Source organism: Vulpes vulpes, chromosome 3 (genome assembly GCF_048418805.1).
Source record: "Vulpes vulpes isolate BD-2025 chromosome 3, VulVul3, whole genome shotgun sequence".
Taxonomy (NCBI): Eukaryota; Metazoa; Chordata; class Mammalia; order Carnivora; family Canidae; genus Vulpes; species Vulpes vulpes.
In genome coordinates, this window is record NC_132782.1 from 47617537 (window position 1) to 47644630 (window position 27094).

The window sequence follows — 27094 nt, forward strand, 5'->3', positions numbered from 1 at the left end:
GGAAGACAGTTTTGGATGCCATGTGTCCATTTTATTTACCACTGGAGCCTAGTGACCTTCAGGGACCAGTTCCTGCTGTGCCCTCAGGCCGTGCCCTCTCCACACGGCCGCTGTCCCCGAGCAGCTCCGCCAGGCCCCTTCCGCAGCAGCGCGTGTGTGTGTCCTACAGAAGATAGGGCGGGGCCCCTGGGCCGCTCCGCAAGCGTCCGACTCCTGATGTCGGCTCAGGTCGCGAGCCCAGGGTGGTGGGGTCGAGCCTGCGTCCGCCTCACGCTGGGCTGGGCCTGAAGCCTGCTTAGGATTCCACCCTCCCTCTGCCGCCCCCCCCCCCCCCAAGAAAAAATAAAAGATACGGTAAAAATATATTTACGGTCGAAATTTTATCCGAGGAGTAAACTCTATAAGAAGTCTGCCAGATGAAGGCGAAGAGGACTTAAGATGCTTATGTGGGAAATCCGTGTAACCTCAAAATAAAAAAGCTTTCGGGCAGCCCGGGTGGCTCAGCGGCTTAGCGCCGCCTTCGGCCCAGGCAGGGCGTGACCCTGGAGACCCGGGTCGAGTCCCGCGTCGGGCTCCCTGCGTGGAGCCTGCTTCTCCCTCTGCCTGTTGTCTGTGATGAATAAATAAATAAAATCATAAATAAATAAGCTCTCAAAATTCAATAAGAAAACAGCCCAATTTAAAATGAGAAAAAAATAGATGAGAAAAAAGTGCATAGACAGGTCATGAAAGATGATACACGCGTGGCAAACCCAGGAAGAGACGCTCAACATCACCAGTCCTGGGTACTGAGGGGGATGCGCAGCGCCTCCCCCTGCGCATGCGCACCCCCGCGCGCGCATGCGCCCTCTCAAGAGCTGAGAAAATCTCTCAAGAATCTGAGAGGCGCCCCCGGTGGAGCGGCGGGCGCGGGAGCGAGGAGCCCGCGGGACACCGGGGTCGAGCCCCGAGCTGGAGGCGGACGCTCACCCCGCTGGGCCCCCCGGGCGCCCCTAAGTAAGATCTCTTTTTTTAAAAAGTAATACATTAAAAAATTAACGTAGAAAACCCCCTCCAATTCTTTTGAGTGAAAATGCAAAATGTGTATAGTATCCTATATCTGTGTTAAAAAAAAAAAAAAAAAATATATATATATATATATATATAGCTACACGTTTGCTTCCATAAGCTTAATATGCTCCGGAATAATATTCACAAGAAACTACTCAAATTGGATTCTCTGTGGAGAAGAGCCTACTTTCTGAAGGACAGTGTTGGAGACAAGTTTTAGTTAAATGATATTTTAAGATCTATTTTTCGGATTTTTTTCCAGCCACGTGAATAGTAATAAACAAACGTGTAGTTATCACATAAAGTTTCACTCTCGCCGCCACAAGGTGGCAGGCCCAAGGCTGTGTGGAGGAAGGCAGTATTGAAATTCCTCTCAGAAAAAAAAAAAAAAAGAAAAAAGAAAAATTCCTCTCAGGACAGAAATTTTTCACTTAGCTTGAAATTTTCAAGGATCCAGTTGGAGATTGAAAATATAGGCAGTGCATTTTCATACCAGATCACGTATTTGGAGAGGTATGTGAATATTCTCCTAATTTTATAATCATAGTCTTATTTTGTTTTCTTTTTTGCTTTATTTTTTTTTTTTTATTTTTTTATTTTTTGCACTATCAGCTTGTGGTTCAAAACAAAAACACAGCACAAAAGTTACTTGTCGCAAGATACCAGTCTTCCTCTCTCCCCCACTCCCATTCCCCAAAACTACCTTTTATTGATACTGAGGTTCCCCCCCCAACACTTTAAATAATATGCATATGTGTCTACTTTTTATTATATCAACGTTAAAAAGTATATGCTACCCGTAATATGAAAGACAAAAACGTAGCTCACCAACACCTTCCCCTTTCATTTTTCTCATTCTCTTCCCAATTTTGATAAATTATTTTTGAATTCCTCTAACGGGTAGCTTTATACTTTGTTCATTAACCCCCACCCCCATTCCTTATTCTGTAAGTTTTCAACATTATCTCTTAAGCCCCTGGTATGTAAGATGAGAGTATTATCACTTCAACTCTTCTTTTCACCCCTGTGCCCCTCTTCCACCCCCCAACTTTTGTTAGATTTGCTTTAAAAAAATTTTTTTTGGTTGAGATATAATTTGTATGCTATGAAGTCCATGCATTTGAAGTGTAGAATTCAATGGTTTTAATGCACAACAGAGTTGTACAGCCATCACCATAATCTAATTTCAGAACATGTCCATTACTCCAAAAAGAAGTCCTGTTCCCATCAGCAGCCACTTCTCATTTCCCCACAACTCCTCCAGCCATGCACAACTACTTATCTGCTTTCTGTCTTTATAGATTTACCTCTCCTAGGCACTTCAGATAAATGGAGTCATACAATATATGGTCTTTTGTGACTTTCTTAGCTTAGCATAATGTTTTTGAGGGTCACCCATGTTTTAGCGTATATCAGTATCTCATTCCTTTTTATGATTGAACAATATCCCAATGTGTGGATATAGCTCATTTTATTGGTCTGTCTCAACTGATGGACATTTTGGTTGTTTCCACTCTTTTTTTTTTTTTTTTTTTTTTTTGCTATTATGACTAATGTTACTGTAAACTGTTCAATTTATTTTTCATCTTATTCTGTAACCATAATTGTTTTACCTGTCTTGACTCTGGATTGATTCTAAAAGTTGAAAAGTAATGAATAAGGTTACATTACTATGAACATGTTGCTCACTACAGAGCAAAGTAGTGTGCTGGGATTAATATTCTCTCCTTTTTGCTCCCAAGGCATCCCTTCCAGAGTCTTCCACTGTCTGCTGTAATGTAGATTCCCTGCAAGTGGTAAGCCAGGAATTGATTAATTCCTTTATCGATCCCTTGGTTTTCTCTTTCTTGTTTATTCCTTTTGTTTTATAGATACTTATCTTCAGGTAACTTCCCTCAGAAATGGCTCATGGAGGTAAATTTTTGAAGTCTTTGCACATCTAAAAATATCTTTATTTTTACCTTCACGAACATTTGACAAGGTATAGAATTCTGCATTTGAATCTAGAATTCTCAGAGTGTTAAAATAATTATTTCATTGTCTTCTGACACCTAATATTACTGCTGATAATTTTCATGACAATTGGATTCTCATTGCTTTATTGGTAGTCTGTTTATCCTCCTTTCCTCTCTGAGCCTTTTAATGATCTCTTTATATTAGGTATTCTGAAACTTGATGATATATCTAGCATGAATCTTGCTTATTTTATCACATATGGCAGAGTCATGTCTTCCTTCAGGTCTTGGAAATGTTTTGTACTTTTTTTGATAATTTCTTCGCCATTTTCTCTCTTCTCTTTTTTTGGAACATAAATGCTGAAACTTAGTTGCTACTTTTCATCCCTTTGCCTTTTTTTGCTTAACATTCTAAGAGGGTTTTTGTTTGTTTATTTTTTTTACTTTATCTAATAGTCCTTCTATGAATATCTATTTTAACCTTGGCAACCTTTTTTTTTTCCATTTTCAGTAGCTTCATTTGTGTTCCTGAATATTCCTTTGCAATCTATTCTTGTTTCATGGGTTACTGACTTCTTAAATCTCTCTAAATATTAATTTGAAGGATATTTACCCCACCATCTGTTCCCTGAATTGCATTGTTTTCTCTGTGGTCAGGTGTTTTGCTTAGCTTGATCCTCACCTTCCTTGCCACTGGTCTTCATGTGTGCAGCGATCCTTGGCTTTCTGTTCCTCTTTAAGAATGGAGGATCAGCTTGATTAAGCCAGGCAGTTAATGTGAGTTTTCTCTGCTGTTGCATTCCTTAAATGCAAGAGGCTTTCCTTAAACTGACAAGACTCAGAATTCTGCATACTTTGTTGAGTTCTTATTGACTGCCGACTTTGCTTTACAGTGTGTGGACAGGATGCTGATCATCAGACTGACATCCTCAACATTTCCAAATAGGAGAGAGGAAGCCTTAGTGCTCTCTAAGCAGATCATTTTCTTTGGCTAGAGCCCACTTGTTTTTCTTTTCCTTTTTTTGCCTTCAAGATAAATGTCAATTGTTTTGTATGCACATAAGGGTAGAGAGCACAGTTTAAGGGGCCAATTGTTAACCTTCAGTTTATCCTTGTTTTCAGACCCTTTCTCATCCATCTGCCCCCTCACTCCTGGTCTGGAGCCTCTTCAGCTTTCCATCACTCCAGTCCACCCTCATCTCCACTCCAGTCTCTTGTACTTATGGGCACCCTCCACTCTGCTCAGCCTGCTCCTATCTGCTGCTCATTTTTCTGAAATCACTTGACACCTCCCTTCTAGGGTTTTACACCTTTACCTGTTCTCCTTACTGTTAAGGGTTTACCCTCTTGCTCTTCTACATTTTCATTTCAACACATTCTCATATGGAAATACAGAAAATACACATTTCATCACCATACTGGAATGGAATTTTCTGGTGCTAACTCTTAATTTTGCTCTTTATATCCTTTCCCCAGATCTTAGGTGTATGTGCATGTGGGTATATGTGTTTATAACAGTCGTTTATAATTGTAATATACATTCAACCTATAAAATATGGCAATAAGGGAAAATAAGCTTCTATAATCCACCAAACAGAAATAATTATTGTTCCCATTATGATGTATTTTTTTAAGGCTTTTCAGTATGCATATGGTGTGTTTTAATTTTTTTTTTTTGAATTTATTTATTCATGAGAGACACAGAGAGAGAGAGAGAGACAGAGACACAGGCAGAGGGAGAAGCAGGCTTCATGCAGGGAGCCCAATGTGGAACTCAATCCCGGGTCTCCAGGATCACACCCTGGGCCGAAGGCATGTGCCAAACCGCTGAGCCACCCAGGGATCCCCATATGGTGTATTTTTAAAAAACAAACTTGGTATCATACCATGTACAGTTTTATATCTTGCTCTTTTCACTTACCTCATGAGCAGTTTCCCAAGTTACAAAATTATTTTCTACCCTTTTTTTTTTTTTTTACTCCATGGCTTTTAATGCCTACATAGTATTTTGGTATATGGATAAACCACAATTTACTTACTAATTCTGCTAGGCATTTTGCTTGGTGCCAGCTTTGTTTATTTGTTTGTTTTTTAATTTGTTATTATAGAGCATATCGTCCCTGGCCTTTTTATACCAGTCTTAATTGCAATTCAGAAGTGTACTCTGTTTGATTTAAGCAACAAGGAATTTATTGAAAGAAAATAGCCCATAGAATCACCATAAGTCATATGAGCTTATGATTTATTAACTTTTGTGTACACAGATTCAGGTAAGAGCTTCTCTTATTCATCGAAAAGCATCCATCTACTATCCATCTTCCCGAGTACTATGAGAGACACATTCTAACCTCTCACATGGAGCTCACTCAGCACTTCTCCTAGATGTTCTGATCTCCTAAAATACCAGTTCTTCTACACCTTCCCCATTCTTCCTGGTCAGGCTTGCCCCTAATCTTTGTCAGGCCTGGAACCAAAGTACAAACTTGAATCAATATTGCTCATGGCTGGGATCCCTGGGTGGCGCAGCGGTTTGGCGCCTGCATTCTCCCTCCATTGACCTCCATAATAACCTAGAAGGTTGAGTCCTAATTTAGAATTCTTGTTCTATGACAGAATGTGGTGGTAAAGAAGCAGCTAGCCCCTGGTCCTCAGCCTCAGGCCCTTGGCACACCCTGCTGCTCTTTCACCTTCTACTCAGTCCTTTACCTGCCTGTGGCTGCCAGCAGGAGAGGCACTGAGTGGGCCCTGGAAGTGGGCTCAGAGTGTTTAACCAGAATTCTGGGGTCCTAGTACACAGAACATGGTCCAGAAGAGATGGGGGATGTAGGCTCAGGGTGGACATTTCCTTACAGACCCCTCACTCTTGTGGTGGAATGTGTCTTAAGAAGGACCAGAGCAGACCCTGTAAGCAAGGGGCCAAGGTGGAGCTATTTCTATTCCAGCTCAGACTTGACTTCCTCCCGAAGCCTCCTTTGTCTCTTGTAGTTCACAAAGACCTCACCTTTGCTTTTCATGCTCCCAGAATATTCACCGTTGATAATGCTCATTGGAGCATTTCATCACGTATTCACTGTATTGTTACTTAGCTCTTTCCTAAGGGTGCAGGTTTCCTAGCTCCCCACATAGAAGGGCTGCATTCAATGTCAAATATTTCACTTCTCTTATTAACAATTATGCTTCATAAATATTTGGCAAATTGAATGGCAAAAGATAACATATAGTAGACCAAACCAATATTAATAACTTTGTTCTCAGTACCTTATTTGATATTTGAAATGTGAACATTTATATTTTTGTTATAGTTGTAGGATGACATGTTTTGATTACAGAAAGCACATTCATGCACACAGCCCGTAAAAGCATCTTTTAATGGGTGGAAACTATCATTGTGATAAAGGTTGTTATATACCTAATGTGTACCTTCAAAATGTAACTATTACTTGGAAATTTTTAAGTAAGCCATAAAGAATTACTGCCTTCAACATAAGACATGCTGAGAAAAGATTTTCAACATGTCACACAATAATGAGTTAATTAGGTCACCAGTGTTTCCTGAGCACCTCCTATGTGCTGGGTTCTGTCCTGGGCCCTCGGCCAGTAGTAAATAAAATGAGAGAAAGTTTTTGTTCTCATAGAGCTTATATTCAAGCTGATTATAACAGGACCGTTTTTTATATATGATTTATATTTCATTTATAATATATATCAGGTACATTAATTATTAGGCTGCAGTTGTAAGTCTAAATCCAGGCCCATGAGTGTGAAGGGTCTGAGGAAGAACTTGACAGGGTTAGCATAGGGTCATTGTTTATGCTGGCAGCTATGGTCCTGCTCTTCTGAACTTGCCATGAATGCCAAAGGGATAGCATGAAGAGTAGCAGCACCTCAGGACCACCTGCTCACCTCTCTTCATGTCCCATCTTCTTCCTGCAGGCCTTTCCTTAGAACCGCAGTTCTCTTTTTTCAATGGGTATTTCAGTTAGTCAGATCCTGTGATGTCTTGGGTTTGATTCTGAAACTTAATGAAGGCTCCCTAACATTGCTTCCTGGCAGTTTGCCTAAAAGCTGTTTAGAGGGCAGCCCGGGTGGCTCAGCAGTTTGGCACCTGCCTTCGGCCCAGGGTGTGATCCTGGAAACCCAGGATCGAGTCCCACATCGGGCTCCCTGCGTGGAGCCTGCTTCTCCCTCTGCCTGTGTCTGTGGCTCTCTCTCTCTGTGTCTCTCTCATGAATAAATAAAGAAAATCTTAAAAAAAAAAAAAAATAAAAGCTGTTTAGAAACCGAGAACAAGGACAGTCTCCTGGCTACACTGGTCTTTATTACTACTGCTTTCCTTTAAGTCAGAACTAGGGAGGGAGGAAGATGGACATGCACCTTCTTTCAGACTCATTGAAAGCACCCCCTTTTAGGCTGCCTATCCTTTTTTTTTAAAGATTTTATTTATTTATTCATGAGAGACACACAGAGAGAGGCAGAGACACAGGTAGAGGGAGAAGCAGGCTCCCTATAGGGAACCTGATGTGGGACTTGATCCCGGGACCCCAGGATTATGCCCTGAACCAAAGGCAGATGCTCAACCACTGAGCCACCCAGGTGTCCCTCAGGCTGCCTATCGTGACAAGGGAGCTTCCATATCCATGTAGTGATGGAGTATGGTTGGACAGGAGGCCCTCACGTTAGCTGCCACTCACAGCTTCCACGCAGTACAGACTGTGAAGTGGGAGCAGCAGGTCTATGCTGAGGCCCAGTGAGGCAGAGCAAGCAATTCACCCTCACCCAGAGACTAGAGTGAAGAACAAAGCTAAAGACCAGAGAGAGAATATGGCAGATGCAGGGGACTGCGGGTAGCAGGAGTCTGGGAAAGCCAGGCTGCTAGGGGAGCCACTGGGAGCACTGCCCACATGGAGAGAGTCCAGTCCCCATCACACCAGCCTCAGACTCCAGGCATGAAGTCCTGCAGCACAGAGAGGGACTGAGTAGATGATGGATTTTGTGCAGCCTCCAGGTACAAAAGCAAAAACTGAGCATGGTTCTAAGGACCTTGCCTTCCCCCAACCAACTGTCCAGAGTCACAGAGGATCATCTCTCATCTAGTCTCGCTTAAGAGAGAGAAAGAGCCTCAGCAATTGTTTCCACAAGTCTACCTAAAGAGACTTTTAAAAAAAAAGATTTTATTTATTTATTCATGAGAGACAGAGAGAGAGAGAGAATGAGAGACACAGAGAGAGAGAGGCAGAGACACAGGCAGAGGGAGGAGCAGGCTCCATGCAGTGAGCCTGATGTGGGACTTGATCCCAGGTCTCCAGGATCACACCCTGCACTGAAGGCGGTGCTAAACTGTTGGGCCACCCAGGCTGCCCTAAAGAGACATTTTAAATTACAAACTTCAAATTGGAATTTTATTTCCAAACATTGTTTTGCTAAGAATTTGTGAGTAGAAGCTCATTGGGAAGATCACCAGGTCTGCTAGATCAGCAAGAGATTAAATAGAGAACATACATTTTCTCTGCACATTACAAGTTGTTGATGCTATATTAGGGTTCTCCAAAGAAACAGAACCAATAGTGTACGCGTACATATATACATACATAAATACATATATGTACAGACATGCACATATGTAAAGAGAGGTTTATTATGAAGAATTGGCTCAGGGATCCCTGGGTGGCTCAGCGGGTGAGTGCCTGCCTTCAGCCAAGGGCATGATCCTGGAGTCCCAGGATCGAGTCCCACATCAGGCTCCCTACATGGAGCCTGCTTCTCTCTCTACCTGTGTCTCTGCCTCTCTCCCTCTCTCTGTGTCTCTCATGAATAAATAAATAAAATCTTTAAAAGAAAAAAAAAAAGAAAAGAAAAGTATTGGCTCAAAGGATTATGGAGGCGGAGAAGTCCCATGATCCATTGCTTGCAAGCTGGAGGCTCTGGAAAGCCCACAGTTTAGTTCTAGTCCAAGCCTGAAGCCTGAGAACCAGCAGCCAATTGTATAAATCCCGGTCTGAACACAGGAGAATACTGAAGTTGCAGCTCAAGCAATGAGGCAGGGTAAATTCTTCCCTCCCCTTTTTGTTCTATTCAGGCCCCCAGTGGGCCGGATGAGGCATACCAACACTGGGGAGGACAGTCGGCTTCACTCAGGCTGCTGATTCAAATGCCAATTCTCTCCTGGAAACATCCTCACAGACATACTCAGAAATAATGTTTAACTGGATATCTGAATATCCCACGCCCTAGGCAAGTTGATACACAGACTGAAGCATCAGAGATGCTTTTTTAACCCTGATGTGGGAAGAGGTCCGTTTTGTCCTTCCTCTTCCTCTCTGGACCTCCTAGTCACAAAACTGGCCAAGTGTGATCCTTGATACACTAATAGAGGACATAAAAAATTTGTAGATGCTCTTTTCTCAAGACAATAGTGTAGCATATCTTCAAGGCTATTATGTTGTTTCAGAATTTAGTTTTGAAAGTCAGAAGCTAGTATTCCTAATTTCTCTTCAAAGCAGATGGATCCAATGGTAACTAATGTTCATGTTATTCATTCACAAAGGCAAGGTATAATGTATATTAGTCATTTTGAAAATACTGTTTCAGTTATAAATATGTGCTCTTATAAATTCCTTTTGAAGTGACTTTTGCATTCAACAATCCTTATTCCAACACAATCTTGGCTTGAAGGCAGAATCATTATAAAGTGCTTATAGATAGGAAAGAAAAGAGAGAGGAAGGGAGGGAGGGAAGAAAGAAAAAAAAGGGAGAAAAGGAAGGAAGAAAAAGAGAAAAAAGTAGCTTCCAAGGAAGTAGAGACTGTCTACCAAGCCCTGTGCATTTGTAGACACTAAGACTTTCTGTTCTCCTCCTGAGGTCTTAGTGTGGTGGAAAGAACACGGGCATCTGTGTTCAGCAGGCCTGGGTTTGAGACCTACCTCTGCCTTGTTTACTAGATGAGAAAAACTACTTAATCAATCTAAGCCTTAGTTTGTTAAAAAAAAAACAAAAAAAAAAAACATGCGTTCTATCTCCTGGTAGGATTTTTTTTTCCTGGTAGGATTAATGAGGTAATATGTGTAAAGTGTCAAACATCCTTTTTGGAACATAGAAGTAGGAAAGAAAAGAAAAAGGAAAAAACATAGCAAAAGGCGGCTACCAAGAATGACCATGGTCAGTCTTCTCACTGCTAGACTGCAGTCTACTAGAATCCCTCCTAGCAAGTTCTGTCTCCTTAATGTCTTAAAATATTACTGCTAAACTTGCCTTCTATATTTGACATTTTGACTTCCTTTCTTTAAAAAAAAAATTTTTTTTAAAGATTTATTTATTTATTCATGAGAGACACAGAGAGAGAGAGGCAGAGACACAGGGAGAGGGAGAAGCAGGCTCCATGCAGGGAGCCCGATGTGGGACTTGATCCCAGGTCTCCAGTATCATGCTCCAGGCTGAAGGCGGCGCTAAACTGCTGAGCCCTTGATTTCCTTTCTTAAAACTTTCCTCCTCTTGGATAATGTAGGCCTTAAGGTTTTTAGGAAATCGGCAGGGGAGAATTGCTGGACTTAAAATCCTTCTGCATATAGAGTTGCTGAAAAATAAAATGCTCCTAGTTAAATGTTTATTTATTTATTTTTGTTTTTTGAAGCCTTAAACACAACATACGTTTATATCTCAGTTTCTGTGGGTCAAGAGTCCAGGTGTGGTTGAACTGGGTTCTCTGCTTCAGGGTCTTACCAGACTCCAACCAAGGTATTGGTGGGGTTGTAATCTCATTTTGCAGTTTGACTGGGAAAGGGTCCACTTTGAGGCTCACAGATTGTTGGCAGACTTCAGTTCCTTGAAGCTGTCAGCCCTCCTACAAGGTACCTGCAGATCCTTGCCATGTGAGTCCCTTCACAGGCAGTTCACAACCTGGGTGCTTGCTTCTTCAAAGCCAGCAGGAGAGCGAGAGCAAGACTGCTAGCAAGTTGGAATCTTAAAAACCTAATGTAATCACAGGAGTGCCATCCCATCCCATTTGCCATAATCTTTTGATTAGAAGCAAATCGCAGGTACCACCTACACTCGAGGGAGGGAATCGTATCCAAGGGGGAACACGGCAGTCACATACTAGATAGTTCAACTTTTAAAATTGTTTTCATAGATGATTTCCTTCATCATTTATGGATTTCTCAAGAATCAGTTTCTAAATTGTGGGTTAGGGATGGTGATTTGCCTTAAACCCTTTGTGAAATGAGATGGGATTTCCACATACATGAAAAGAACCAAAATAACTTGCTCTTCATGTAGGGAGACATCAAAGGCTACTCATTCAAGAAGATGTATACTTGGACTTATCTCTCAGTCACCTTCATGCTTTTCACTGCTGGCTTCCCTTGACCACAGACACATACTTCTGAAGCAACAATTCAGAGGGACAATGATTATTAAAAAAAAAAATCTCTGCGTAATGAGCATCGAGTAGATGTCAAACCCCTGGCCTTGGTCCTTTAGCACCAACTAAGATTTGTTTTATCCGAAGTTAAGTCAGCAGCTATTCATTACTAAAACTAAAGTCCATTTGTAAACCTTTATGTAGTTTTCAGCTTCTTCATACTCTCAAACAACGGATAGACAGGAGTGATGGAGTTACTCGTTTGATTTTTTCCTGTAAATAAAACTACACATAGTGAGTCCCTAATTAACCTTGGATCCAATTTAATGAGGAATCCACTCACTGCATATACTTATGAGCTTTTATTCTTTTGTGTGATGGAATATGAAGAAACCATTAGCTATTAAATAAACCAATGTGTTGCCATTAAATAGAGTGATGACTAGCATGATTGCTTTTTCTAAATGCTATTCTTATAATTCATAATAATTGTTATCTATTCATAGCAGCCTTGGATAAATCTATCCACTCCCTCCACAGTGTATTTAGCCTAAAAGATTATTTTTAATCATAAGTAAATAATGAATGATAGTTTGAGACACTAAACAACCTTTAATACTTGCCTTTGAAATGAAGTTAATTTTAGAAAAAAAAATTCAACACAATAATGGTTCCATTAAAAAAATCCTGTCTTCTTTGAAAGCTCACCTAATTTAAATGGCTCCAGAATGCAAAAAAAGCTTTCAAGGGCACTCTGAGGCCATATAGATTAGAAGAAGCACAAGGAGTGCCTAAGCAATATGTACAAAAATAGAGATTACCTCTCTCTAAGTAGAGTAAAAAAATATGATGGTAGAGACATTCCTCTAGCCTGAGACAAAAAGGTTCTTTCTATAAAAGTGAGATTTCTATTGTATCCTAAAGGAGAAAGTGACTGTGCCAAAGATAAAGGAGGAGGTTGTTCATAGATGAAGCTCCTGGGCAATGTATGAGACTAAAGAAGAGATCCAGTATCAAGTTTAATCACATTGGAGATTAGAACAGGGATTTTGGATTGTGCATGCAGTGATGACCAAGGGACAGAAATCTGAGGTATAAAAGACCTTTGTGTGACAACAGATGAAGGAGCTGGCTACCTGGCCCCCATGCAAAACCATTATTCTGGGAAGTAATCAAGCTCTTCTGTGCTTTATGACCTGCCCTGAGAATGGCTCCCACCCTTCCATTGTTCCCTTTCTTTCTTTCAAATTCCGTAACAGGAAATTGTTAACCCCAACCAGTGCTAAAACTTACTCACTTTTTTTTTTTATGATGTTCCTTTCCTCATTTGTCTAGTTCTTGCCACATCTGTAGGAAAATACATTTTATTCCTTCTCGGCCTTTTGGTTAAGATCAAGTGTAGGACAATAAATTTTGACTTCCAAACATTTTAAAAAAACATCTGAAATACGCCCATTTGGAAGTTGGGAATTTTCTCCCTAGGTTCAAAGAACTCATATTCTTATTTATCTTCATAGACCTTTAGTCATCTTTTTATACCTGCAATTTGTAGGTATTCAGTACATGAAAAAATAAGTAGAATTAATCCATTTCCTAATAAATACACTTGCATTATTCTTATTTTGCCATGAGGCTCTAAATTCCATGAGGACAGTCACCTCAGAGCTACAGGACCGAGAACCCAGCTGAGATTTTTTTTTAAATGTCTTTTAAAATGATTATTACAATTACTTACTTTCAAACAAAATCATGATAACTGATCCATTAACCCCTCCAAAACAGGGTAGAGGAAGAGAGAACAAGCAGAAATTCAGGGCAAGTTTTACTGTTTACAGTGTTTCTGTCTTTGTTACAGTGAGTGGTTTCCTTGAGGCTTAATCACCGGATCCATGAAGAAGCTTACCAAAGGGTGAGAAGGTGAAGGCCCCTGGTTGACCCCAGTTGGCCCCCCTAGGGTTCAGGTGGCCACAGGGCTCTCTCCAGAGTCCTTGTCCTTTTCCCCCGTTTAAACAGAGAATGGTATTTATCTGTGATAAAATGAGGTATATGATAAAAGTCACTCCAGACTGCTTCCTCTCTGATGTCACCCTCACCTCCAGCCTTACAGCCAGGGTCATCACAGAGTTTTTCTGTTCAAATAGGTTGTTTATAGTGTGACAGGCAAGAAGAACCTGCAACCTTAAAAGAACTCTCTATCTGAAGACGAGCTAAATCTTTGCCCTCCCAATTTGCCAAAAATCTCAGGGCCTGACCTGTTTAAAAGGATGTCAGTCCCTCAGCTAGAAAAGCACTCATGTCTGCTTGGTATGGCTGGCCACTATGGCCATGGTGTCTCACTGGTATTTAGTGTCACTTTTTGAGGCTGGTCCTCCATTATTATAGACAATATCTGTTGGCCCCATGGAACCAGGTGGGGCATAAGACTAAGTGATCCTTTGAAGCAGGACACTCCTTCCCTCAGCACTCGGCTTAGCCAAAGAAGGCCCTCACTTGGGGTCAACTCCCAGGGTGCCAACCCAGAGGGCTCATCTCTGTGGGACCCATGAGGGACATTCCCCACATTGGAAGCTGTGTTCTGGCATTCACCCCTGCTGGACCAAAACCACTGTTCCATTCTTTCTAGGGTCAGTCAGTTCCACCCCTGGAAACCCAGGGGACTGATGACCCTACCTCATGAGAAACAGAGCTCTGGGCCCATTCTCCTGCAAGCAGCCACTCTCAAGAGGCAGGCCTATCGAAACAGCCCTGGTACTTCTTACTGTAAAGCCAGAAGAAAAATCATTTTATCTACAGGGGACGTTATGCAAAATGATAAGCTGCTGAAGCAAGAACATATTTTAATTTGCACTTCCTTCCTTATCACTCCATTCAAATCTCAAGTTCTATCAACTACTCTATCTGGTGTATTAGAAAATTTTTATTTTTTTAAAGATTTTATTTATTTATTTTAAACATTTTATTTATTTATTCATGAGAGACACAGAGAGAAAGAGAGAAGCAGATACAGGCAAAGGGAGAAGCAGGCCCCATGCAGGGAGCCCAACGCGGGACTCCATCCCAGGAATTCCAGAATCACGCCCTGAGCCAAAGGCAGACACTCAACCGCTGAGCCACCCAGGCGCCCCTAGAAAAATTTTAAAGAAGCAAATGTGAATGAAGGTGAAATAATACGTGCCTATAAAAGTAAAAGGACTCGGGGCACCTAGGTAGCTCAGTTGGTTAAATGTCCGACTCTTGGTTTCAGCTCAGATCATGATCTCTGACTGTGAGACTGAGCCCCATGTTGGGTTCTGCACTGAGCAGAGTCTGCTTGAGATTCCCCGCTCTCTTCTCCCTCCACCCCATGCGCTGCCCCCCACCACCGAAAGGAAATAAGTATATTTTTTTAAAAAGCATAAAAGAACTATAGAAATAAAAACTATCATTAGGATGCAGATTTAGATTATACTCCAGAGGGGCTGTGTGCATATGCGTATGTGGTTAGAATTGCAATAGCTTCTCTCAAAGAACAAATATATAAATGAACAAGAACATGTAGCATAGGCCTCAGACTGCCCATAATAGATACAATAACTCAATGGTGGGACCCCTGGGTGGCTCAGCGGTTCAGCGCCTGCCTTCGGCCCAGGGCGTGATCCTGGAGTCCCGGGATCGAGTCCCACATCGGGCTCCCTGAATGGAGCCTGCTTCTCCCTCTGCTTATGTCTCTACCTCTCTCTTTCTCTCTGTGTCTCCCATGAATAAATAAATAAAATATTTTTTAAAAAACCAATAACTCAATGGTTCAGCATTTGATGACCAATATTATGCTGATTAGCACTTATTAGCCAGGTCTTTCAACTGTAGTATTTCCACCCAGCAGAAACCCTTATAGGAGCAATTCATATGGTTTGAGACTTGATTTTAGCCTTAAACACATTAAAAGCAAATTTCAGGAGGAAAGGCCCATAAAGTGGCAGAGTTGCTTAGTTTCTCTTCCCTTGAAATATTGACCTTTCTTTTCTTTCTTCTTGAATTGGGTCATTTATTAGCTTCATTTTCATTTGGAGTCACTGCGCCATATAAAGTGTAGCATGAATGCAACCCATTTTCCTCCTGATGACTAAAGCTTTTTGCTTGGTGACTACAGTCTGGGAAAAAATATAATCTTAAAAGGACTTGCTGAAGAGCCTGTTGCAGACCTTGTGTTACTTAGCTCTTCATCTCCTTCACTTGGACCTTATTTTACAGTCAGCCTTGAAACAGTGTATCTGTTCCTTCCTCCAACCAAGTGAACTAGGTGGAGGAGGGAGAAGGGAATGAAAGCCAAAAGAAAGGAGGCACAGGGACTGTGAAACCTTCCCTCCTCCACAGTCATGACCTTACCTCCTCAAGCCAAACACCAAACACTAGGAATGGGGCCTAGGGTGGTAGGGTTAAGCCAAGTTTGCTATCTTTCCCAAATGTGGAACTCAAAAAAAGTATCATTAAAAATTGGGGCACCTGGATGGCTCATCCGTTGAACATCTGACTCTTGATCTCAGCTTGGGTCTTGATCTCAGGGTCATGAGTGCAAGCCCCCTGCTGGGCTCTGTGCTAGGCATGGAGCCTACTTAAAAAAAAAAAAAAAAGTATTATTAAAAATATACTGGTTTACATTTAGTTACTTTTCAATTTCTGCAGGTGAGGAAATTTGTAGCAATTGTTACAAATTTAACCCCAGTTGTTTGCAAAGATCAAGAGTTACAACGTTTTGTAGAATTGCTGGGATCCAAAGAGCCCCAGGGAACACAGGCCTTTACCCTGAAGAGGATTTCAGAGACCAGTCCTCTCACTTGATGGGCAAGAAGACTGAGGCCCAGACAGGAGTATCTGGAGTGGGTCAGTGGGCTGGAGGCACACCAGGGACCCAAGTTTCTACCCCCTGGTTTGGTGCTTTATCACAAAAGCTGACTCATTCCTTTGCTCACTCTTCAAGAAATGTTTGGGTTCTCACTCAGTGCCAGACATGGTTCTTGTCAGAGTTCTGCCCTCTGTGAATTTCCATATTGGACAGTAGGGAGTGCCAGCCTTAGGGGAGTACAGGCTGCTGTGGGAAGGGCAGGGAAATCTAGAAGCAGAAGCTCACAGGCCTCTCTAGGAAACAACTGCAAGTCATTTTGGTGTGACTGGGACATGAGGAAGGGAATGTGAGGAGAAAGCAAGAAGGAGGAAGGAGGCTGGTGAGGGAGGCAGGGTCAGACCTTGTAGAGCCATGCAAGCTGGCAGGAAGCCACAGAAGGAGTCTAAGGAGAACAGTGACCTGGTAAGGTCTGTGCATTGGAAAGCCCCTCTACTGCAGCAGGGTGAAGGAATTAGTCCAGAGGCTCCCAGGGTGGTGTGAATGGCTTTGAAGAGAGCCCAGATTATGAACCCCTTAGCCTCTGGGATAACAGGCAAAACCTAGTGGCTTCTTTCAGAATCCTCAAATGGGTATCCCAGTGTGTTGTACAAAAGTTGTCATTTTCTGTGAGTCCTATGATAAGAAACAGATTGGAGGGCAGCCCCGGTGGCGCAGCGGTTTAGCGCTGCCTGCAGCCCAGGGCGTGATCCTGGAGACCCTGGATGAGTCCCACGTCAGGCTCTCTGCATGGAGCCTTCTTCTCCCTCTGCCTGTGTGGAGAGGAGGAGAGCAAAATTCTAGGTGGGGAGTCCCATTACATAGGATATCCCAGAGGGAATCATATTGACCTGAATCATGAGGTCAGGATTTGACTCTTGACTTTGTAGTTCACTGGTTTGTAAAGTGAGGAGTAGAGGTCAAGGTGTTGGGTGATGGTGCCATTTGCAGAGATGGGGAATGTAGGTAAAGAGTTAGGATATGGGGTAGGGCTATGAGTTAGGACTGATGATAAGATATCCGGAAGACATCCGAGAAGAGATAGATGTCCAATGAGCAGGAAAATATGGGGCTCTAGGGCAGACATGGGAGTCTAGACTAAAGCTGTAGATTAGCCAATCCTCAGCCTACCCATAGTAACTGAAGCTGTGACAATGAATGTGGTTAGCAGAGAGAAATATGTGGAGTGAAAGGGAAGTGGGACCCAAGAAAGGAACATCAATATGTAGACACAGGCATAGAAAAGGATTCCCAAAAGAGAAGACATAGCCAGGGAGGAGTTAGATCAAAGCATGTGGCATCCTGAAAGCAAAACTGAGGGCCTTTCTAGAAGATAGAGATGCTTAAAGGTATAAAATGAGGCCAGAGCTTGCATGTGGGCTGTAAATAACCCCCATCCTCTGGAATTCATTTGTATTCTCAATATGCATGGATGATATTAACTTTTTTTTCGTCTGAAAAAGGAAAAATAAAAAGTACTATGTAAGGTGATGTATGTTGTTAACTAAGCCTTTTTGCAATAATCATTTTGCAATATATACATGTGTCAAGTCATCACTTTATACACCTTACACTTACACAATATTATTTGTCAGTTATATCTCAAGGAAAAGACATTGTCATTTGGGTGTATGGAAGAGATGGAGAAAGATGAAGAAAATGGAGACCCTGAGAGGTTCAGGTAGAAGCTGTAGGCCTCCCTCCCCTCTCTTGGGAGAATTTCTTTCTGACCTGGTCCATAAATAAGCTTGCAGGGCAGAGTGAGTAGGGACTGGGTACTTCACTTCCTGTATCTCCTCTGCTCCCCCCAAATAACTCAAAGCCTTTAAGTTAATTACCTGTTAGCTAGTGGGAGTGCTCCTAATTTATATTAGCCTTTCAACCTCTCATCTTAGAGTTTGGTGTTTGCTAGTTAATTCAATGCACATCTTATACTCACACGGTCTTACACATGAGGACCTAAGTGTCCCATTGTGAATCCCCTACCTTTCAGACACCCACAGGCTGGACCCATTCAGGTTACCCTGGAGTGGCTTGGTGACTCGGTGAATCAGGCTGTGGTCAAAGGGATGGCTCCATCTCGGGTTCCACCTCTGTGTCCCCTCACAAGGCAGGAAAAGTGTCCCATCAGAGAGGAAGAGTGAGAAAAGCAAGAAGCAGATGTATTATAATGGATATGAAATATAGTGAGAGAGGGACATACTTCCTGTCTCAGTAGCTGGTGTGAAAATGCCTGGGGCAAGGGGGTGCTCCTTCATTCACAAAATAACTTGACAAGCCCATAAGGAGTAGGTTTAAACCCTGGATGTGAATGCCGGAAGTCTTCAACTTCAGCATGCATCAAAACCCCTGGAGGGCTTGTTAAAAACAAACTAGTAGCCCCTTCTCCTAGCTTCTGATGTGATAGATCTGGGGTAGGGCTTGAGAGTTTGCATTTCTAGCACATTTCTGGGAGGTGCTGGCGACCCTGAGAGGTTCAGGTAGAAGCTGTAGGCCCGGATAATGAGGGACCTGGGAGACTCTGGGGTCTACGGGGCACAGGGTTGGAGACGGGGCCTCACTTCCACTGAGGGCCACTGACTGGCGGGGCCCACAGGCCAGTGGGCGGTGGGGGGTGGAGGGGTGCAGCTTCAGGACCAGCCTCTAGTGGCTTGAAAAGCACCGAGCTCTGTTTAAGAGCTTGAAGGGAAGAATCTGGCTTTTCCAAATTTTGGGAACCATTGGCTCCCAAGAAAGAGGAGATTTCCTGAATAGCTGAGGGAAAGACTTTGGCGCCAGGGGAAGGGGGCTCCCAGGGAAGAGGAGGGCGGAGGGAGGCTGGGCGGGTGGTGGAATGCTAGGACCTGCGGCAGGCTGTCCTCCAGACTCTGGGAAGGACTTCCTCACAACCTGCTTTGTGGGAAGAAATTTCTCGTGGAAACTGGAAATGCGGTTGAGCTTCGCCTTCTGGGATGACATGGGAGGTGACATAGAGACATCACGTGCGGGGCCAAGGGGACTTCAAGCTAAATCCAGGGAAGTTTTCAGAAGTCTTGAGAAACCCCTGAGAATTTTCCCAGGTGTTGGAAACTGAAGATGGAAGGCAGTTTAAACGAATTGCACTTTGAAATCCAAGGGATAAATAAATAAATAAGCAAATAAATACAATTCAAGGGACGGGGGAGTGATTAGTACCTCAGCTGATCTATATACTGCATCTAGGAAGAAGTAGGAAGAAGTACTTGCTGGGGAGAAAGAAAGCTTCTGGAAGAAGAGAACATTATACATTCATGAGAAAGAGGTGATAAAGGCTAATAATTTCGCAACATCCAATGTCAGCAAATGCATAGAATACAGAGAGATACATAGAAAACACAGAGTCTGCTCGACTTATAACAGGAAAGGATTTTAAAACTTTTAATAAGGCCACGTGTTCATTAAGTCCAAAGTGACATTACTATGCAAGTCTCCACTAACTGCATCCTTTGGTGACTGGGAGAGGCAATGAGTTTTCTATCCTGAGTTAACTTTTTGCCTTATTGGTGAATGTCCACAAGTGAGGAGATTTCTATACATATCATACATACCATTAACAGTGGTTACTCGGAAGGGTAGGATTATTACATTTTCTACTGCACTTCCGCACCCATGTTTTTTTTTTTAAATAAGATGTTTCATTATTTTTATAATCAGAAATATTGTCAGAAAGCAGATTTTATATCATACCTGGATCTCCAGCCATCTCATGATCCTGGAGATTTTCTCACTTGAAAAGGGAAAAAGGGTAAAACAGCTTTATCAAGAAAAGATGAAACAAAGTTTACCTTTACCATGTTGATACTCAGCAGATACAGGTGAGCACCTTGCGAGTGTGTATTTGGAATTGAACTGAACTAACCTGTTTTGTAACAAGTTTCTTTTAATAAGCTTCTGACAGAAACCTGTGATGACTGGGGCTGTGTGGGCACACAGACGGCCCTTCTCCGAGGCGGTTCCCCCACAACCCCCGCACCTGTGAGGACTTCAGCTCATCCATGCACAGGTCAGGGCTGGTTGCTAGCAGGGATGGGAACATTTCAGTAACATTCCAAACTGCTAATTAACATGGTTCTGCCATGAGACAGTTAGTGCATATAAGCCCACTTCAAGCAGGGACTGTGCCGAATTTGCTCTTTGTATTTCCAACTCCTTCAAATTGAAATTTTCAACATTCTCTTGTAAGTAACAAAATTGGTTCCGTTATCTCATTTCTTTATCAGAAGTCCAGACATTGTCTCATTCATAGAGTGACTAGCCTTCTTTCAAGAATCACTGTTATTTCCATGGCATTTGTAAGATATGTTTTATGTACGTGTATTTTTTGGAGGTGTTTTTTTTTTAACATTCTTTCTTTCTTTATTTATTTTTATTTTGTTTTAATTTATGATAGTCACACAGAGAGAGAGAGAGAGAGAGAGGCAGAGACATAGGCAGAGGGAGAAGCAGGCTCCATGCACCGGGAGCTCGACATGGGATTCGATCCTGGGTCTCCAGGATCGCACCCTGGGCCAAAGGCAGGCGCCAAACCGCTGCGCCACCCAGGGATCCCTTTTGGAGGTGTTTTATTTATTTTAGAGAGAAAGAGAGCATGGTGGGGGAGGGGCTGAAGGAGAGGGAGAGAGAGAGAGACTCCCAAGCAGGTTCCCTGCTGAGCTCGGAGCCTGATGCGGCCCCATCCCACCACCCTGACACCATGACCTGAGCCAAAACCAAGAGCTGACACTTAACCCATTGGGCCACCTGGGCACCCCTGTAAATGTATTTTTAAAACTCTACATTGGCAGTGCAAGCATCACAACTACAAAGCAAGGCATCCTTGGAGAAACAGGGCTCGGCCTGCATTTGCCATCCCCCACTCTCTTCCTCCTTCCTCACCCTTGCCCCGTGGATGACCTGCGGCCTAGCTTCTGAACTACACTTCTGGTGTTCTCTGGGCACAGCTGAGAAGAGACAGGTCTCTTCCTAGATCCTTTTCCTTCTTTCCTGAAAAGTAGTGTGCTGTAGATATTCTTCTGAACTCTGCTCTTTCTACGTGGTGGCATATCCTGGAATGCACTGTGTACCAGGCTCGTAAAGAGCTTCCTCTCCTTGTATAGGACTGAGTAGGGCCCCGAGAGAGGCCCACCTTTGGCTATTCAAGCACTCTCCTGTGAATAGGCATTGAGGTGGTTTCTAGGGTCTTGCAAACACCAACAGCTGCAAATGTGCTGTGACATATAGCCTAGTGCGTATGAATTTTTATATTGTTGGAGGTGTCTCTTGGAGTAAATTCCTAGGACTACTAGATCAAAACAGAAGTGCTTATGTAGTCTTGTTAGGTATTGCCACATTCTGCTCCAAAAGGATCTGCATTCCTGTCACCTCTGGTTTATCCCACTAGTCTGTTTATCTATTTTTGTATCAGTAACTCGTTCTTTTAATATAGAGGTTGTTTAGTATGCCGTAAGGTCCGATAGGGCTAGTTTCCCTTTGTTCAATTCTTTTTAAAAAGAAATATAAGATAGGGACGCCTGGGTGGCTCAGTGGTTGAGCAGCTGCCTTTGGCTCAGGGCGTGATCCTGGGGTCCTGGGATCGAGTCTCGAATCAGGCTCCCCACAGGGAGTTTGCTTCTTACTCTGCCTGTGTCTCTACCTCTCTCTCTCTCTCTGTGTGTCTTTCATGCATAAATAAATAAAATCTTAAAAATATATATATAAGATAGACCAATGAAATAATGTGCCTATTTCAATTCTGCTTGTTTTTGGGTTTTAGTCTGGTTCATACAATAACTTTAAAGATAGTTTCTGAAGAATTATTCCACAGATGCTTTGACCAATAATATAATCTTTCCAGTCCCCCCAGGTCTTACCACCTAGAGGCATTGCACTGATCTGAAATGCAGTGTGGATTGTTAAAAAGTTACATCCTACAACTTACTGTATGGTTACAACTTTTCCATACGTATTTTAAAAACTGAAGTAAAAAAGATTTTTCTGAGAAAATATTTTGAAATGTTCTAATAACTACTGAGGGAATTTGAAACATTCTGGGGTATTACAACCAGAGTTAGGAGTAGTTCCAGGAGGTAGTTTTTTCCCCCGTGGTAACCAACTTGTCAACTGCAAATAACACATAATTCTTTATAAGCTGAGATCATTTGAGTTATAAAAATAATCCTGTCAATCATCTCTGACTTATTTAGCAGAACATTCTTCAGGTGAATAGTTTTAAATACCAGAAAGCTTCCCAGTTTTATGAGATCCAGATCTTTGTTCTTTTGGAAATGTGAGCTAATCATTGTTGGTAACCTGATCGTTAATCTGGCAATACTACCTTTTGTGAATCCTGTAGCTGGATAGAGTAGGCTGTATGAACAGAAATTCAGAAGTTGTGCATGAATATGAAGTTTCTAATTCTCTGAGAACTGTTAGGAAACAAAATGCTGAACTGCAGTCAATTATGGCCTCACCATATATGAGTTTCATGGTTTTGACAGCTATGTAATTTTGGGAAAAATTACAGTTATCTTTATAAATGCACACAACACAGTAGGTTATGTGCACAAATGCACATAACACAGTAGGTTATTTTTTATAAATGCATGACTCACTTTTGCTTGCCATCGAGTGGGAACAGGATGAAAACCATGGTGTCTCTTCAGTTGATGCCGGAATTAGTTTTAGAGAAGGAACATTTTATCCCTCCTTGTAGGAAACATTTGACCCTGTGAGTATGGAAGTCAGAAGCTTATATAATAAGATATGGCTAAGTTGCTCTCTATGCAAAAGTGAGTCGATTGTGTTTTGTTCCTTGAGTCTCCTGGCTCGAGGTCCAGTGAAACCAGGGAGGCAAGGTCCTCCAGTGAACGGGGCAGGCTGTTGAAGTCATCACGAGCTGGGACCCATCTCTGCCAACATTGTCCTACTGTAACAAACATCTTTTTGTTTAAGAATAATAGATCTCCAATTGTTCATGGATAGGTGGCGGAGATGGTGACTTTTGTTTTCAACGCAATGTGAGTGATAATTTGAACAGGAACCTATCAACTACATAGCAACTTTAAAATTCTGTTCTTTGAGGAAGGGCCCTTTAAAATAAATAACTGTGAGGAAAGTTCTTTCCAAGATCTTGGATTGAAAATGCCAACAGGCCTGGCTTTTTTGGTTGGCTATACACACAGTTTGGTACACAAAGTCCTGAGGTCCCTTTAAATTGCAAAACACAGTCTCCTTTCAGAAATTAGTCCCATTGTCTAAGCTTCAACTTCCCTTGAGACTATAAGCTACTCCCTCTCCCTCGGATAAGGCCTGCTCTAGGGGGTTTGGTTGCTGATTCCTGGGGCAAGTACAGGGCTGGCTTCTTTCTAAACTACCTCCTCTCCACCCACCCCACCCACCCCAAGCTACCCACTGTCTCTAATCTCTCCTGCCTTAGGACAGAGGGTGGAGGGGAGAGAAAGTTCTCGAAGCCCAGTTAGAATTCTCTGGGCCTGGGAGATCATGTGATGTGTGAAGCTGACTTGTTTTTCAGGAGGCTCTTCTGCAGCTCTTAGGAGCTCTTTGGCGTTCTTTCCTGGGTTCCTTGGCATCTAGCCTTGGGTACTTCTCTCTCTCTCTCTTTTTTTTTTTTTTAAGATTTTATTTATTCATGAGAGACACAGAGAGAGGCAGAGACACAGGCAGAGGGAGGAGAAGCAGCCTCCATGCAAGGAGCCCGATGTGGGACTATCCCAGAACCCCGGGATCACGCCCTGAGCCAAAGCAGACACTCAACCACTGAGCCACCCAGGTGTCCCTATCCTTGGGGACTTCTAACCTGCAGTTTGCTTGGACCAGGGGATGTGCTCCCCTCCAGCTCCTTGTTTACTCTTTCTGCAGCTTTTAGAGTGTTAGGTTACTTCCAGCATTTCGATCAGAGGCCTATTGGCATAGTGGGCAGGACCTTAGTCCACCCTGTCCTGGCTCATCTGATCCTTGGGGATACACGTGCTTCTGCGGCACCCCCCAACTCTGAGAGTTCAGGCCAATTCTCATGCTGGCAGTCCCCTCTTAGATTTCCATGGGACTTGGTAAATGCCAGGCCACGCCATCCCTCTGGGCAGGGCAGGCGAGCTGAGCTCTTCTCACCAGCCTTGTGGTGAGGGGCAGACCCTGGGGGAGAGAGGCAGTATTGAAGGCACCCCCATAAACCTTTACAAAGGGAGCCGTCATGAATTCTCTCCCAGCCCTGCATACCTGCTCCAGAGGTGAGAGCTTAACACCCCCTACCAGTTCTCAAAGCTCCCCCCACACTATTCTCTAGGCTGCATCCTCCTATTCTCTAGGCAGACACTGGTCTGCCTCCTGGTTCACTTTGGTATTTGGTATCTTGTATTTTGAAGCTGTAACTCAAAATTTTAATACAAAGGCCATCTGAGGAAAAGTAATTTATTTGGCCTGGGAGAAGGAAATTGGTCAGATTCTGAGATTCAAATCTAGTACTTTAGCAGCCAGCCAGCGATAGAGATAATTACGTAGCTTTCACAGGTATGTGTACTGTAGTCTAGCTGGGGAAGAAAAAAACCTTCCTGGGCCTGAGATCTGAGAGAAATTTGCCACACAAAGACATTATTGTTTCTAATTGTGACTGTTTGACAAATGAAAACATTTTTAATCATACAGTGATATATATTAATCATCCTCTCATGATGTGAAATGGCCTTTGGATACAGCATCAGGAAGTTTAAGTGTGGCCTTGAATCTGCTGTGAACTTACTGTGTCGCCTTGACCAAAGCACCTCTGTTTTGGGCCTCAGCATATTCTGCTGAAAGTGAGATGTCTGGGATTCATTATCTAGTTTTTCATAAGTCTGTGAAGCCCTTAACACTGTCTATGTGACAAGAACAATGTTCAGGGATCTTTGTTTTTCTTTTTAAAGATTTATTTATTTACTTAAGAGAGAGCACTGGGTGGAGGGGGAGGGGAGGCAGAGGGGAAGACAGAGAATGAGAATCCCAAGCAGACTGAGCCCAACTCAGGACTCAATCCCATGACCCGGAGACTGAAGGAGTCGGTTGCTTTACGGACCATGCCACCCAGGTGCCTGAATATTCAGGGTTTTTTGTTTTTTTTGTTGTTGTTGTTCAGGGATTGTATTAGAAAGACGTGGTGGATTAAATGGTGGTCATCCAAAAGATGTGTCTCAGAACCTGTGAAATGTGACCAAATTCAGAAAAAGGGTCTTTGCAGGTGTAAATAAGAATCTTGAGATAATATCTTCCTGAATTACTCAGGTTGACCCTAAATCCAATGACAAGTGTCCTTATGTGAGACAGAAGAAGAGAAGACAGACACACAGGGGACAAGGCCATGTAAAGCAGAGGCTGTAGCAGGAGTCACACAGCCACAAGCTGAGGAAGCCCTGGATCCACCAGGAGCTGAAAGGTCAAGGACAGGTTCTCCTAGAGACTTCGCAGGGAATGCAACCCTGCCATCACCCTGGTTTTGGACTTTTGTCTTCCCAAGCTGTGAGAGAATAAATTTCTGCTGTTTCAAGTCATCAAATTTATGGTAATTTGTTATGGCAACCCTAGGAAGCTAATACAGAAGGTGAGAAAGACAATGAAAGCACACGGCCCAGCAGTGGAGACACCTGCTTTGGAATCAGAAAACCCCATTGGTTTGAGAGAGTTATTTAAACTTGCTAGTGTTTAGTTCCTTCCTTTGTAAAATAAGGATAAAAATAGAGATTTTTTTTTAAGGTTTTATTTATTCATGAGAGACACAGAGAGAAAGGAAGAGACAAAGGCAGAGGGAGAAGCAGGCCCCTGAGGGAAGCCCGATGCAAAACTCAATCCTAGGACCCTGGGATCATGCCCTGAGCTGAAGGCAGGGGCTCAACCCCTGAGCCACCCAGGTGCCCTGACACTGTTTTTTTTTTTTATGCTTCATTTAAAAGTTTAAAAAATAGTAACTCTTTTATAGGGTGGTTGTGAGGATTAAGTGAGAGAATGAATGACTTAGTTCAGGGTTTTTTTTTGTTGTTGTTGTTGTTTTAGTAATCAACGGGTTTTATTTTCCTAGAACTGAAATTGTCTACGGTTCTAAGAACTAAACTCCCAAACCTACAGTCAGCAATTTTTCATCAGAGCCCAAGGGAGAGAGGAGACAGGAGACAGGGAGGCAGAGAGGCCACGAGAGGCCGGCAGGAAGGGCACTTGGTTCCCTGTCCTCTCGCGGGTTCAGGTCTGGTGACAACACCCAGGAGACCAGGTGGGGAGGTGAGTGGGAAATGACACAACAAGGACCACCAAAGCCCGTTCACTGCATTATTTACAGTAGCCAGGATATGGCTGCAAACTAAATATCCACTGATGGATAATGGGTAAAGAAGTTGTGAGATATAGCAATATATATATATATATATATATATATATATATATATATATATATATAATGGAATATTATTCAGCCATAAAAAGAAGGAAATCTTGGAGAGCTTGGATGGATTAATTGGTTAGGCATCTGCCTTTGGCTCAGGTCATGATACCAGGGTCCAGGGGTCGAGTCCCACATCTGACACCCTGCTCAGCGGGGAGTCTGCTTCTCCCTCTAGCTCTGTCCTCCCCCCCCCCCAAAATGAAATTGTGTAGCTTATATATTTTTAGGTAGTAATATCAAATTTGGGCTCAAATTCAGCATTAAGGCAACATGGTGGGTAGAGGTTTTTCTAGATTTCCTCTGAGTCTGTGAGCTCTACTCTATCATATAGTTAGGTGCTTTTTTGCAGCTGAAATGAACTTCTACGAAATATTAGGAAATCCTCCTGGCTCATTGTCCTCAATGCACTGGGACTGTAATCACGGGAGCTGTTGCTGCTGTGTTTTCTTTGAAGTCCT

General features: G+C 42.7%; 1 protein-coding gene across 6 annotated transcripts in view; it reads left to right on the forward strand.

The window, feature by feature from the left end:
* The first annotated feature begins 876 nt into the window (after positions 1–876).
* TRIM59 (tripartite motif containing 59) overlaps positions 877–27094 on the forward strand; it is a 45936-nt gene continuing 19718 nt past the window's right edge. The window contains exons 1-4 of one of the 6 annotated variants that reach the window (XR_012000394.1): positions 1477–1563; positions 2793–2846; positions 19431–19499; positions 20126–20240. The gene's annotated coding sequence lies outside the window, so the exon portion shown is untranslated. Of the gene's footprint in view, positions 997–1425; positions 1564–2792; positions 2847–19430; positions 19500–20125; positions 20241–27094 lie in introns of those variants that run through there. The other 5 variants (XM_072752380.1, XR_012000393.1, XM_072752379.1 and 2 more) reach the window with 5 other exon arrangements.